Below are 13,289 nucleotides of genomic sequence, written 5' to 3'. Positions count from 1 at the left end.
TTGTGAAGTGCTTTAAAAGCCAAATGAGATTTTTATTTCATTTTATTTTAGTCAATTTAGAACATTATTCTTTGGTTACAAGAATCATATTCTTTCCCTCCCTTCCTTCCCCCCACCCTTCCTGTAGCTGGCGTGCAATTCCACTGGGTATTACATTTATCCTTGATCAGAACATATTTCCATGTTGTTGATGTTTGCACTAGGATGTTCCAAATGAGATTTCATATGTTGTCCTTTAGATAATAGGGAGCCATTGGAATTCATTGAAGAGGCTGAAAGTTGACATAAGTAGACCTATGTTTTGGTAAAAATGACAAATGGCCATTAAGTTGAGGACAGAGTGGAATGGGGAGCAACTTGAAGCAAGAAGACTTACCAGAAAACTATTGACAATAGGCCAGGTGTGAGGTTAGCTTGAAACAGTGTCAGCTATGTGAATGAAAAGAAGTGAGGAATATTCTAGAAATGACAAGATTTAGAAACAGATTAGATATGTGGAGTGAGTGGAATTGATGGGTTGAGGATGTAAGCTCTTGTGACTGGGAGGATGGTAAACCCTTTACAGTAATAAGGAAGCTCAGAAGAAGAGAGGAGTTCTTAAGAGGAAAGATAATGAGTTCTGTTTTGGTCATATTGGATTTGAATTGTATAAACCTTAAAATTTCTTAGACTTATAAATGTTGGAAATTTCACCATTGGGAAATTTCATACTTGGAAAATTTCCTACTGATAGTCTATTGGAATGTGAACCCCATTGGCATGGGAGGGTCATTCTCCTCCCTTCTTAAGATTACTTTAGGACAGAAACCTTTTGCTGAACAATGGAAAGGGCTTTGACCTATGCTTAAGCATAGATCAAAATTTAATTATTCCAATCTCCACCCTACTCAGGGTAACAGGATTTAGGAAGGGCTGCAGCAAAGGATCAAAATTTAATTATTTGAGAATATGACCTTCAACAGACATGTGCAAAGCCACAGACCTCTGGGCGGTCCTGGGTTAAGCTAGAGCCACCATTGGCACAGGGAAGACATGGACAGTGATTGGTAGATGTGAGAACTGAGAGGAGGGAACTTGGATGGTTTCCTTAAAGATAGCAGGGTCTGAGGACTAGAGGAGGTTGGAGAGCTTTTGCTCTGAGAGGTTGTGCTCTGAGAAGCTTGCTCTGAAGGAAGCTGGAAGTGGAGGCCCCTGAGACTGTTCTCCATTTTGGTCACATGAGTGATAGGGACTGATCTCTTTTCTTTGCCTCAGCTATCTAAGGGCTTGGGCCTTTTGGCCCAGCCTAATCAGAGGGGGTATTTAAGCCCTATTCCCTTCTCTCCCCTTTCTCTCTCTCTCTCTCTCTAATACCTTTCTTCCTCCTGTTTGTAATTAAAACTCCATAAAGGGTTGATTGCTGACTTGAGTTTTCATTTAGGAATTACATAGCTGAATTCCTTGGTGACCTTAAATTAATATATATCAGTCTTTTAAAGTGATTTCCTTGTCACAATTGTCTGCAGTTTGAGATCTCAAAGTGGCAGTTGGTCATGCAAGACTGGAGCTTAGGAGAAAGGTTTGAGCTAAAATGGTTTTGAGACTCTTCTGCATAAATATAATAATTGAGGCTATGAAGGCTGATGAGATTATCAAGTGAGATAGTATAAAAAGAGAAGATCAGAGACAGACTTTTAGAGGATACCAATGGTTAGTGAGTATGAAGTAGATAATGGAGAAGCAAAGGAGACTGAGAGAGGTGAGACAAGTTATGAAGAAAAACAGGAGAGAATTGTGCCATCAAAATTTAGAGACAGAAAGTATTCAGGAAGTATTCTCATTGGCTATACTGTACCCAGTAATAGTTCATAGAGTTGGGGAAGGAGAAAAGATTTGGACCTGGTTACAACTATGATAAGAATATGTTAAAGTCATGATATTTTTTCAGCTTTTCTATTATTCTCAGATTGTCCAAATTATGAAAATGGATATAGGATGGGGTTTTCAGCAATAAATATACCTCCTTATCAGAGCCAATCAAATGTAAATAGATACTAGTTCCAAGAAATCCTCATTTGAACCTCCTTCTTTTCACTTTTTAGCCTTGCATACCTCTAATCTACTACAAGCCACTGCTTTCACATTGCCCTATGCATATACAGAATCCTCTACTCATATTCTCCCTACTTGTAAGGGCAGCACCTCATGGCATAGATTTCCCCTAATAATGGCTCTTTCTTTCCCCTAATAGCCATAAAAATTCTAATTCTAACACCTCATCTCTTTTTCTAAAACCCTTCTTCCTGGCTTTGTCAGGTGGCTGAAAAGGGTAATTCTTTTTTATCCTGATGAATATATAGTTGAACATTTATGATGCCACCCCACTGTGAAAAGATAAACATTTCTATCTCTGATATTTACTGTATTGATTTTACAATGTAATTTATTTTATGCTATGTTGATTTTTATAATTGAGTTAGTATCTGTTTGAACTCACCTTGTTCAGGAATGAAGTTTTCTTTCAGAGTCGGTTTAAAAGAGTGGTTAAAAAGAAAAGCTGATATTATTTATGCCATTAGTCCTAGGGATACCGGCTTATTGTTGTTAAGTTCTAACTGGCTTAACCCGGTGCCACTCTCCAAAAAAGATGTGCCATCTGTCCTTGTACAATTAGGGGAGGTTTGATTTTCCCTAAGGGGACAGCAAACCTGGTGGTAACATCCCCTAATATAGATTGCAGGAGGCAGATTCATCCTACAAAACAATTAACATTTCTCAGTTGTCAGAAAAGAGTATGATTAGCCACACCTAAATACCAATCCACTTTTCCCAGTATAGCCAATTATAATGTACCACAACTATCCAGACCCCCTTCTATACCTGTGTGTCAATAAAAAGGGCTCCTCCTATCCCTTTGTGGTCACTGACCTTACTGTGGTGGCCAGTCTGACCCACTTTGTTAACAGTTATATATGCCACTGTTAATAAAATGATTTTGCTTAGAGTATGTACTTCAGTTTACTTTGTTTGCCAGTTATACCACCAAGATCTGAATCTTAGCAACTAATCTGGCTAGCTAATTTTTTTTGAATACAGAAAAAATTATTTGAAATTTGACAGTTATCAGGAAATATATACCTTCAGAATGAAAATCTAATTGCTATCCTCCCCCAAAGATTGCATATCAAATCATAAACTTATATCACTTGTAAGTTGTAGAGTCAAATTTGTGTCTCAGAAAATGTGGCTCTTCTTCCTCCTCTGAATCACAAATGCTGAGAGGAGCTTCCCAACCCTTTTCAGTTGCCCCCAGGAGAATTGTGAGACTGAAAAGCAATAGGTAAAAAGATTCAGGAAGCTTTCCAAAATCCATAAAAATCATGAAGGGGTACTGACATAGGCATGTATGCCAAATAGGGCAGATGAACTCTAATCTGGCCAGGAGTAGGAAATGGAGATTTGAATATCTTAATCATTCTGCACTTACTGCTTCTATCTCAGCCTCTCCTCCATTCTTACCGCCTTACAATCTTGCTTCTGACCCCCTCCCTCCCTTTTCTATCAATAAGCATTTATCAAATTATCAATAAGTGATTATGCATCTACTTTGTGGTAGGTGATGGGGATACAAGACAAGAATGTAACAGTACCTGATCTCAAGGAATGACTTTCTTACCATCGCCACCTTACAACGGCTTTCTCTATGGTTATCAATAATCTCTTAATTAGAAAGTTAGATGAACTTTTTCTCAGTTCTTTTAGACTTTGAACTCTCTGTAACTTTTGACATGATTGGTCATTCCTTACTTCTCAATTTTATCTCCTTCATAGGCTTACCTGATTGTAGTCTCTGCTTTTTCTCTTATTGAACTGACAGATCCTTCTCAGCTCTAATGGGTACATTGATTACATCTATGCAGCTGACTTCCAAATTTTTATATCCAGTTTGAATCTTTTGATATCCAGCCTTATCCTGTCAGACGCCTGCTTGATAGTTGCTTATTTCCTCCTAATCTCTACCATCCCAAACTCAGTATGTTCAAAACAGAACTCTTCATCTCTCCCCATACTTAACTTCCTTCTAGTCTTATTAGTTTATTTGGCTGACATGATAATCATCCCAGTAGCCCAGATTTTCAATCTTAGAGTCATCCTCTACAGAGGCAGCTGGTGACACAGTGGATAAAGCCCCTGCACCTAGAGTCAGGAAGACCTGAGTTAAAAATCTAAATCTAGCCTCAGATCCTGACTATCTAGCTATACATGAAATTGAACCTACTTAAAATGGGGATGACAACAAAAACTTTGCAAGGTTGTGTGAATTTTAGATTTACTCCATCTTGCTTAGTCTTTATAATTCTAGCAACCAGGAATGTATACACCCCCCAGTTAAGGATTAAGTGTGGGGGAGGAAGGTCCATGACCCACATGTGCTAGCAAGTGACAAATCAGAAACAACTCACTGACCCCCTGGGTCATCCAAAGCCAAGTTTAAGCCACCATTGGTAAGACACATGTAAGACACAGGAAGTGATATAAAGAACTGTCTTGATATTTCACATCACTTCTTGTGAGAGGGTCTTGACCCTGGAACTCAACCACAGAGGAGCTTGAGCATGAGACCTGAGACTGCTTCCCTTAGATGATCACATGGTGAGTGATAAGGCTGACTGCCCTTTCCTTGGTTTTTCTGGAGGCAACAGCCTCTGGAAAGGCTCATCTCTTGGGACTCCCTTTCTCTTGGCTTTCTGGAGTCACTAGCCTCTGGAGAGACCCTTGGTTGAGGCCTCTGAACTCCTGCCAGGTTCAAACCAGGCCACAGCAGCTATCCTTCCCTTTTTCTTCTCTCTCTCTCTCTCTCTCTCATTCTTAATTTCTTCTTTCTAATTGTAAATAAACCACCATAAAATTCCATCTTGACTTGAGTATTTCATTGGGATTTAGAATTTAAATCCATGGAGACCAACTAAAAATTATATATATATGTATATATATATATTCAGTCCAACCATAAAATTTACCCTTTACAGTTGTTGTGAGGATCAATTGAGATAATATTTGTAAAGTGCTTAGCACAGTGCCTGACATACAAAAGGTGTTATAAAAATGTTTGTTTTCTTCTTCCCCCAGCTCTTCATGCTCATCTTCCCATATTTACACAGTTGCTGAATCTTATCAATGCTACATTCAAATCCTCCATATCTCTTTCCTTCTTTCTACTCACACAGCAAATGCCCTAGTTCAAAATATCATCTTTCTTGACTAGACAGAGTATCTTTATTGGTTTCCATCTCTGTCTCTATTTTTGAATGCATTTTCCATATAGCTACCAAAGTAATCTTCCTAAGGAATTGCCGTGATTAAGTACTATAATTTCCCTATTCAAAATCATTCCAAAGTTCCCCATAGCCTTCAGGATAAAATAAAATGGCTCTACATTTAAAGTAAATAGCAATCTGGATCCAACTTAATTTTTCTGTCTTATTTCACAGTCCTCAGACAAAAGGTTTACTAGATGCTGCATGAATTCAACATTCCATTGCCTCTATGTATGTAATTGCACAATTGATTGAATGAATAAATGTAAAAACTCTGTCCAACTGTAATAATCACACAAATTGCTAAGCCATCCCTTAATATGAGCATCTTTTGGCTCACTTTAAAATTTCCTAGACTATGCTTCTTCCTCCAATGGACTTCTTTTAGGATATATCTTTGTTCAAAGTCCATTTATTCATTTGAATTGGCAGCATATTATCAGAGGGACTTTCCTGTCTTTCCATAACCCCTCATCACTGACTCTATGGGATTTAGAGTTGTAGAAAGAACAATTAATGAGCTTGTATACCATATGCATCTTCAACCTTGGAGACTGAAGTTATATTTCCTGATCTGGATTTTTAAGAAGTTAGTACAGGATCCAACAAGTCCTGCCACAGAGTGTTAAGGGTAAATTTTAGGGTTGAGACTGAATATAATTTTAGTGGTCGCCAGGGATTTAATTCTAAATCCCAATGAAATACTCAAATCAGAATATGGTGGTTTATTTTTAATAGAAGGGAGAAATTAAGAATTAGGGAGAAAGACAGAAAAGGGAATTAGATCTATTCCGACCTAGTCTAAGCCGGGGGGATTCAGAGGCCTCTCAGCCAAGGGGCCTTCCCAGAAGATTAAATTTACCTCATCTCCCAGCCATGAGGCCTCTTCCAAGATGAGGGGCCTCCTTGGAGACTGGCGCCTTCAGAAAAGTCAAGGGAAAAGTGAGTCAGCCTTATCACTCACCATGCAGTCACCTAAGGGAAGCATACTGAGGTCCCATGCTAAAGCTCCAAGTCCTGTTCCACCACCAAAGTCCCTCTCACAGGAAGTGACACAAAATATAAAGGCAGTTCTTTATATCACTTTCTGTGATGTACCAATGGTGGTTTAAAGTTGGCTTAGGACAGCCCAGGGGGTCAGTTAGTTGTCTCTGATTTGTTGCTTGCTAGCACACTCAGGTCACAGACCATCCTCCCCCACACTTAATCCTTAAGTGGAGGGGAATACATTCCTGGTTGCTAGAATTCTAAAGACTAAGCAAGGTGGAGTAAATCTAAAATTCACAAAAGATAGGAGAGGGGAGGGAAAAGGGAGGTGAAGAGGTACAGGAAGAGTATGATATTTGATATTAAATGTCAAGATTATCTACCTGTAACTGCATGACTGACAATAGACCATGTCATAGATAGTGCTATAAGATTTGCACTCGAGCTTTAGACAAAATTCAATATTCATTCGTGTTAAAAACACCAGAGAACATTGGAATGAATGGAATATTCCTCAAAATGATAAATAACACTTATCTAAAATTCAGCAAACATTATCTACAATGGAGATAAACTAGAAGACTTCCCAATAAGATCAGGGATAAAACAAGGATACCCACTATCACCGCTCCTTTTCAGTATTGTACTAGAAATGGTAGTTATAGGAAAAAGGAAGTGTACAATTGAAAATCCATTACCCTAAAAAGAACTACATTTCCCAGGAGCCCACTGACTTCCTGTCATTATGTACTTCCTATAGACAGGGAATAAATTGAGTGGGTGGTGTGATAATTAAAATGTTTTGGGAGCAAGGGAAATATATAACAATTATGACCGCTGAAATATGTTTTCTACTGTGTCTTGGTTTTATATAAATATAAGATGGTCGCCAGGGAATATATTCCCAATTTATGAATATGCCCAAGCCAACTGGGTTTTATAGAGAAATTTAATTTATAATACACTGATTAATCAATAGAAAAAGAGAGAAAGGAAGAAAGGAATAAGAATGAATAAATCAGTCAGTTGGTTTTGTCACTTACCCCAGATCTCTCTAGGTAAGGCTTCTCATGCCAACCTCAGGCTCCACCTTCAAGAGAGCCTCCTTTCAAGAAATGTTCCAGAGAATTCTCCTCCTTCAGAGCCAGGCTTCTCTCCTGGTCCTCCAACAGAGCAACCTCCTCAGTCCTCCTTCAGAGCCACCTCGCTCAGAGCAAAACCTCCTCCTCCCTCTCCTCAGACCCCGCTATCTTTAAGGAAACCATCTAAGTTCCCTCCCCTCAGTTCTCACATCTACCAATCACTGTCGATGTCTCCCCTGTGCCAATAGTGGTTCTAGTTTAACCCAGGACCGCCCAAAGGTCTGTGGCTTTGCACGTCTGTTGAAGGTCATATTCTCAAATAATTAAATCTTGATCCTTTGCTGCAGCCCTTCCTAAATCCTGTTACTCTAAGTAGGGTGGAAATTGTATTTTCCAAGACCTGGTTCTGTCATTCCAAGTATCTCTATTGTATCAATTCTAAAATCAATCATGACTCAAAGAACTTCTTGTTCTATGCTTAAGCATAGGTCAAAGCCCTTTCCATTGTTTAGCAAAAGGTTTCTGACCTAAAATAGTCTTAAGTAGGGAGGAGAAGGATCCTCCCATGCCAAGGGGGTTCACATTCCAATAGAGTTCTTACTATCAGTAGGAAATTTTTTCCAAGTATGAAATTTTCCAATGGTGAAATTTCCAACATTCATAAGTCTAAGAAATTTTAAGGTTTACAGTGGTCCTGCTCAGGCTCTCTTTGGGCTTGATGTCACAAGCATGGTGGTGGTAAACATGGGGTTTTTTGAACAGGCTAATTAGCCATGGGCACGTGGTTTTATTTTGTATCTCTTTTATTCCTTTATTTTCTAATGATTATTAATAAATCTCCTAAAAATAATATTTTTATTATTTGAGATTAATTTTTACTTTTACAGAAGAAATTGAGGGAATTTGAATAGGCAAGGATGATATACTTGGAAAATCCAAGAGAATTAACTAAAAAAAACTTACTGAAACAATGAACAACTTTAGCAAAGTTGCAAGATATAAAATAAACACATAAATTACCAGTAATTTTCTATATTGCCAATAAAGTCCAACAGCAAGAGATAGGAAGAAAAATCCCATTAAAAATAACATTAGACAATATAAAATACCTGAGAGTCCACTTGCCAAGACAAACCCAGAAAACTATAGGATCAAAATTATAAAACACTTTTTACATAAAGTCAGATCTAAACAATTGGAAAAAACATTCATTAGTCATGGATAGGCTGGGCCAATATAATAAAATGAAAACTCTACCTAAATTAATTTAACTATTCAATGCCATACCAATTAAACTACACAAATTTTTTTTCATAGGCCTAGAAAAAATAATAAAAGTCATCTGGAAGAATAAAAGGCTAAGAATGTCAAGGTAATTAATGAAAAAAAAATATGAAGAAGGTAGTTTAGCTGCACTAGATCTCAAACTATTTAAAGGAGCAACCATCAGAACAATCTGGTATGAGATAAGAAATGCAGTGGTGAACCAATGGAATAGATTAAGCACTCAATACATAATTGTAAATGATCATAGTGGCCTAGTGTTTGTCAAACCCAAAGGCCTAAGCTTTTGGAAGAATTTACTATTTGACAAAAACTGTTGGGAAAAGTGGAAAACAATAAGGCAGAAACTAGATATAGAATAAAGCCTCACAACATATACTAAAGTAAAGTCAAAACATATATGATTTAGAAATAAAAAGTAAAACTGTTAAGATGAAAATTTTCTAGAGACTGTATATTTCTTCTCTTTTCCTCTTATCCTCAAATTGTTGCAATTTCAAAGTTGGTATGTTTATAACACCCACTAGAGAGACTAGTCTTCTGTGGGTCTCAGGGGGAATATATGATTGAAAAATCTGTTACCCTTAAAAAAGAACTACATATCCCAAGAGCCCACTAACTTCTTGTCATTATGTACTTCCTGTAGAGAAAGGAAAAAGGGCATGGGCTTTGGAGACTACCTCTCTTGGATGGAGAATCAGCATTGATGGTGGTGAGTGGAGTTGACTAAAAAAATGGCTAACCAGCCATGGGCATGTGGTCTTTATTTTGTATTTTTATTCCTTGATTTCTAATGAGCATTAATAAATCTCTTAAAATATAATATTATTATTGAAAGTTAATTTTAACTTTTACAATATGAATTTATAATTATTTATTAAATAGTGAAAAGTGGGTCCATTGTATGACCAGTCACACAGCTAACCTGAGATCGCCACTCACTTCATATCTCTGTTCACCAGGAAAGAGGAGTGCCAACTTCTCTGATGCATAACTTTCATTGTCCCCCACATCACTTTTTCTGGGTCACTCCTATTGAATGGACTTTGACCTCAGTCTAACTCAGAGGCTGGTCTTCAAGAGCCAGGAGGTTTCTGGTTGGAGTCCTCCTTATACAGATAAGCCTTAGCCCCTTTTCTTAATCCAATCAAAGGGTGGGAGGCTGAATGTGTGAGAATTAAAATTAATATATAATAACTCACATATTATATTTATAAGATTTATTAATAACAACTTGAAATAAAAAGCTAGAGTAAAAACCTGCCTAACTGGATTATGACCTCAAGAAAGAAGAGGAAGAAGGAGGAGCCACAGAAAGTTATAAACAAGCACTTAACAAATGCAAAAGTGAGGATGCAGGGAAAGGGATGCTGGGAGATGAAAAAGAATTCTGGGGAAAGTAGTCCTGGGGTTCAATATTTTCCTACTATACAAATGGAAACCCAATTCACTAGAGAAACATCCCAAGACTGATATTAGAATACCAAGAAAAGGGGTACAAACTTGGGTTTAATTCTCACAAAACTATAAACAAATTAGAGGAGCAGAGAATAGTTTACCTATCAGATCTAAAGAAAAAGGATGAATTTATGTCCAAACTAGACATATTATGTCTCTAGGTCTGAGACAACTTACATTTTCAAGTGGGGCTCTAAGAGTTAGAATTAGACTCTACTGAGTCTGTGGACCTTACCTGAAGTAGCATCTCAGGGTGAGTTGGTCCCTGCCCAAACCAGAGAAGATTAAAGAATCAGTTTTATATTTCTATTTCTGATAGTGATGGTGAGAGGAACTTTTTGGGGGGCAAGGAGTTCCAGTAGTGTTTGCATTTGCATCTACCAACCATATATATTTAGGCAACAAACCCTTTCCTCTACTTACTATTTGGGTGTCTATGGATGGATTACTTTTCTTAGCCTTGATTTCCTTAGCTATCAAATGCAAAGGTGTGACTAGAATGCCCTATGGATCTCTTCCAGCTCTGAATGATTGCTATTGAAAAAAGTCAAGAAGAAAAAGTTCAGGGCTCTGCATATCATATCCAGATTCTCACAGACCAGCTCCTTATTGCTAGTGTCCTTACCCCTTTGCTTCTTTCTCTTTTTCCACAGTGAGAATGGCTTGAATCCACTTTGTAGAGGGAACACTATCTTAACATCTGCCCCCATACAAATTAGCCTAATCTTCCTTAAAAGACATTGAAACTATCTTAGAGACTTGACTGGCTTAGTAAACTAGCTATTGACATTACTTACTGGTTACTTGAGCACAAAACAGTCATGATGAGTTCCAAGCACTCTCTGGTCTCTAATATTCCATGATAGGTAATTTAGGGAAGGGAGTTTCATTCAACGGAATCAGTTCAGAATGTGGTCAATGTATAAACTTGTTGAAAAGTCTTCTGTTATGGATAAATGCATCTCCTTTTGCTAACCCAATGAATTTCTCATTTTCCAGTATCATATATAATCTACCAGGGAACTGATCTCAGTCAGGCCAGGGGGTATCCTGGCAAATATTTAACAACTAACTGAAAAAAAAAAGAAAGAAAGGAAAATATGTGCAGAGTACTTTAAAGTTCATTTGAATTTTGTATTCACATTTTTTCCATGGTTTTCTTAAGTCTAGGAAATCATTGAAACAATAAGTCAAGGCATTATTTGTGGCATTTGACAAATTTCAGAGGTAGAAATGTTCACACTGAGAGTTTAGCAATTGACTGTCATGAACCAATTTGAGTTGGTTCTGGCACCCTAGCCTATGGCCTCAGCATCTTCTGCTTCTTTCATCCCATGTCTTGCTTTTCTAAATTGTTTAACACCTTTACCTGGCTGTCTTCCCAGTGAGGGTGCACTGAGAGTGGATGAGGTAAATTTCTAGTGGATTTGGGCAGCATTAATGTGATTTCCTTCATCTATGTTTAGCAGCAGGCCTTTAGGAAAAAAGGTGGTTGTAAAGGCGATCCAGTTTTTTAAGGTAGGAGAAGAGATTTGAGCAGAGAACAATCTCTGATGGAGACTAGCTGAAGAGAGAATGGGGGAGGAGCAAGAAGAAAAAATGGAAAATTCCAGGAGAGAATCAGAAGCTTGAAGGCCCAACTGGCTACTTCACTTCCAGCTGGGAGACTAAGGAGGGAGGTGGATCTCTGAGGCTAGGAAGAAGCCTGTCTCTTTGGAGATCAACTATCTCTTTCTGAACCCCTGGATACCTCTCACTCAACTCTCAATAACAGCCATCTAAAGTCATCAATGGATTTTGTGGACTGGGACTTTGAAGAGAGCCATCCACAGGTCCCTTCCAAGGATTTCCCTCTCTATCTTTCTCTCCCTTACCTGTCCCTGGATGCCTATATTCAAGTTAGTTAGCTTAGGAGTAGGGACTAACAGGCAGTTGGCAAGAAGAGAGATCAAGGCTGAGAAGCCTTGAACCCTTACACTTTGGAAGGCCAATCTGCCAGAGGGGACAAGTTGTAGAGCTTCCCTGTTTACCCATTTTCCTACTTGATACCCTTACCATCCCTTCCCTGCTTGAATCCAAATATATCACTTATTCAAGATTTAGGTCTGGGCCAGTTTCTAACAATAGTAAAGGGGATTGAAGATTTGGGGAGGGTCACACCTCTCCCCAAAAGGGAGGTTGACTTCTGGATCCCAGTCATCTAAGCCTGCCAGACCCAAGGAATAGACATCTCTCCTTGGCAGTGGAGTAGCCCTAAGATCCTGAAGGGGACTGACAGTTGATGTGCCCGGGGAAAACAGAGGCATAATAGTTCATCTTTCCTCTCAAGGATAGATTGGACCTCAAGGGGGACATCTTGTCATCTTACTAAGGCTTCCCTCTCTAGTCTCTTGCCCTCCATTTCCCCCAAAAATATACTCTGAGGAGACATACTCCCTCTTTCAAGGAGTCAGGCCTTGGCTATCTCCTCCCAGAAGGAAGGGAGGGGAAGAACAACAATCTCTTCACCCTCTCAATCCCATTCCCTCTTTCTCTCCATCATCCTTTCCCTTCCATTCCCTATATTACAGTTTGCTGTTTGGAAAGGGATGATGACAAAAAGACAAGAGGCCATGGAATCCAAAAGGACATTGAAAAGTAGAACTGGTTAAGACTTTGAAGACCAAGAGATTCTGAAGTGAGGCCAGCACAGGAGTGATGGCTCTGGAAAACAGGAAGGGGTAGAATGACTAGAAGTTGTCCAGACAATTAATAGGATTAGGAGAGATAAGGAACAGGGATATGGACCTGGAGGAACAGAGCTGTCATAGATGAATTGAGGGAGAGTAGGGAGTGGTGTCCAGTGAAGGAATCTTCATCCTATGATTCAGAATCTTAGAGATTCTAAATAGAGTTAGTAGGAATAGGTTGTCCTATCCTTCAGAGAAGCAATGATAATGTTGATTTAACAACCAAACAAGCAAACAGAAAGGAGCAGGATACAGTAGATGGCATGATCTCACTGGATCCTCACAACAACTCTGTAAAAAAAGTGTCATTATCATCCACATATTACAGAGTAGAAAATTTGAGGCTCAAAGAGTTTGTATGACTCATCTAGAATTAATTGGCTAACCAGGAACTAAAGCAAACATGCATTCAGACTTTCTATGTGCAAGACTCTCTCCCTAAATGCTTTTCT

The sequence above is a fragment of the Monodelphis domestica genome, chromosome 5 (assembly GCF_027887165.1).
Source record: "Monodelphis domestica isolate mMonDom1 chromosome 5, mMonDom1.pri, whole genome shotgun sequence".
In the NCBI taxonomy this organism is placed as follows: Eukaryota; Metazoa; Chordata; class Mammalia; order Didelphimorphia; family Didelphidae; genus Monodelphis; species Monodelphis domestica.
The sequence above is the reverse complement of the archived record's forward strand: the minus strand, read 5'-3'. Positions refer to the sequence as shown.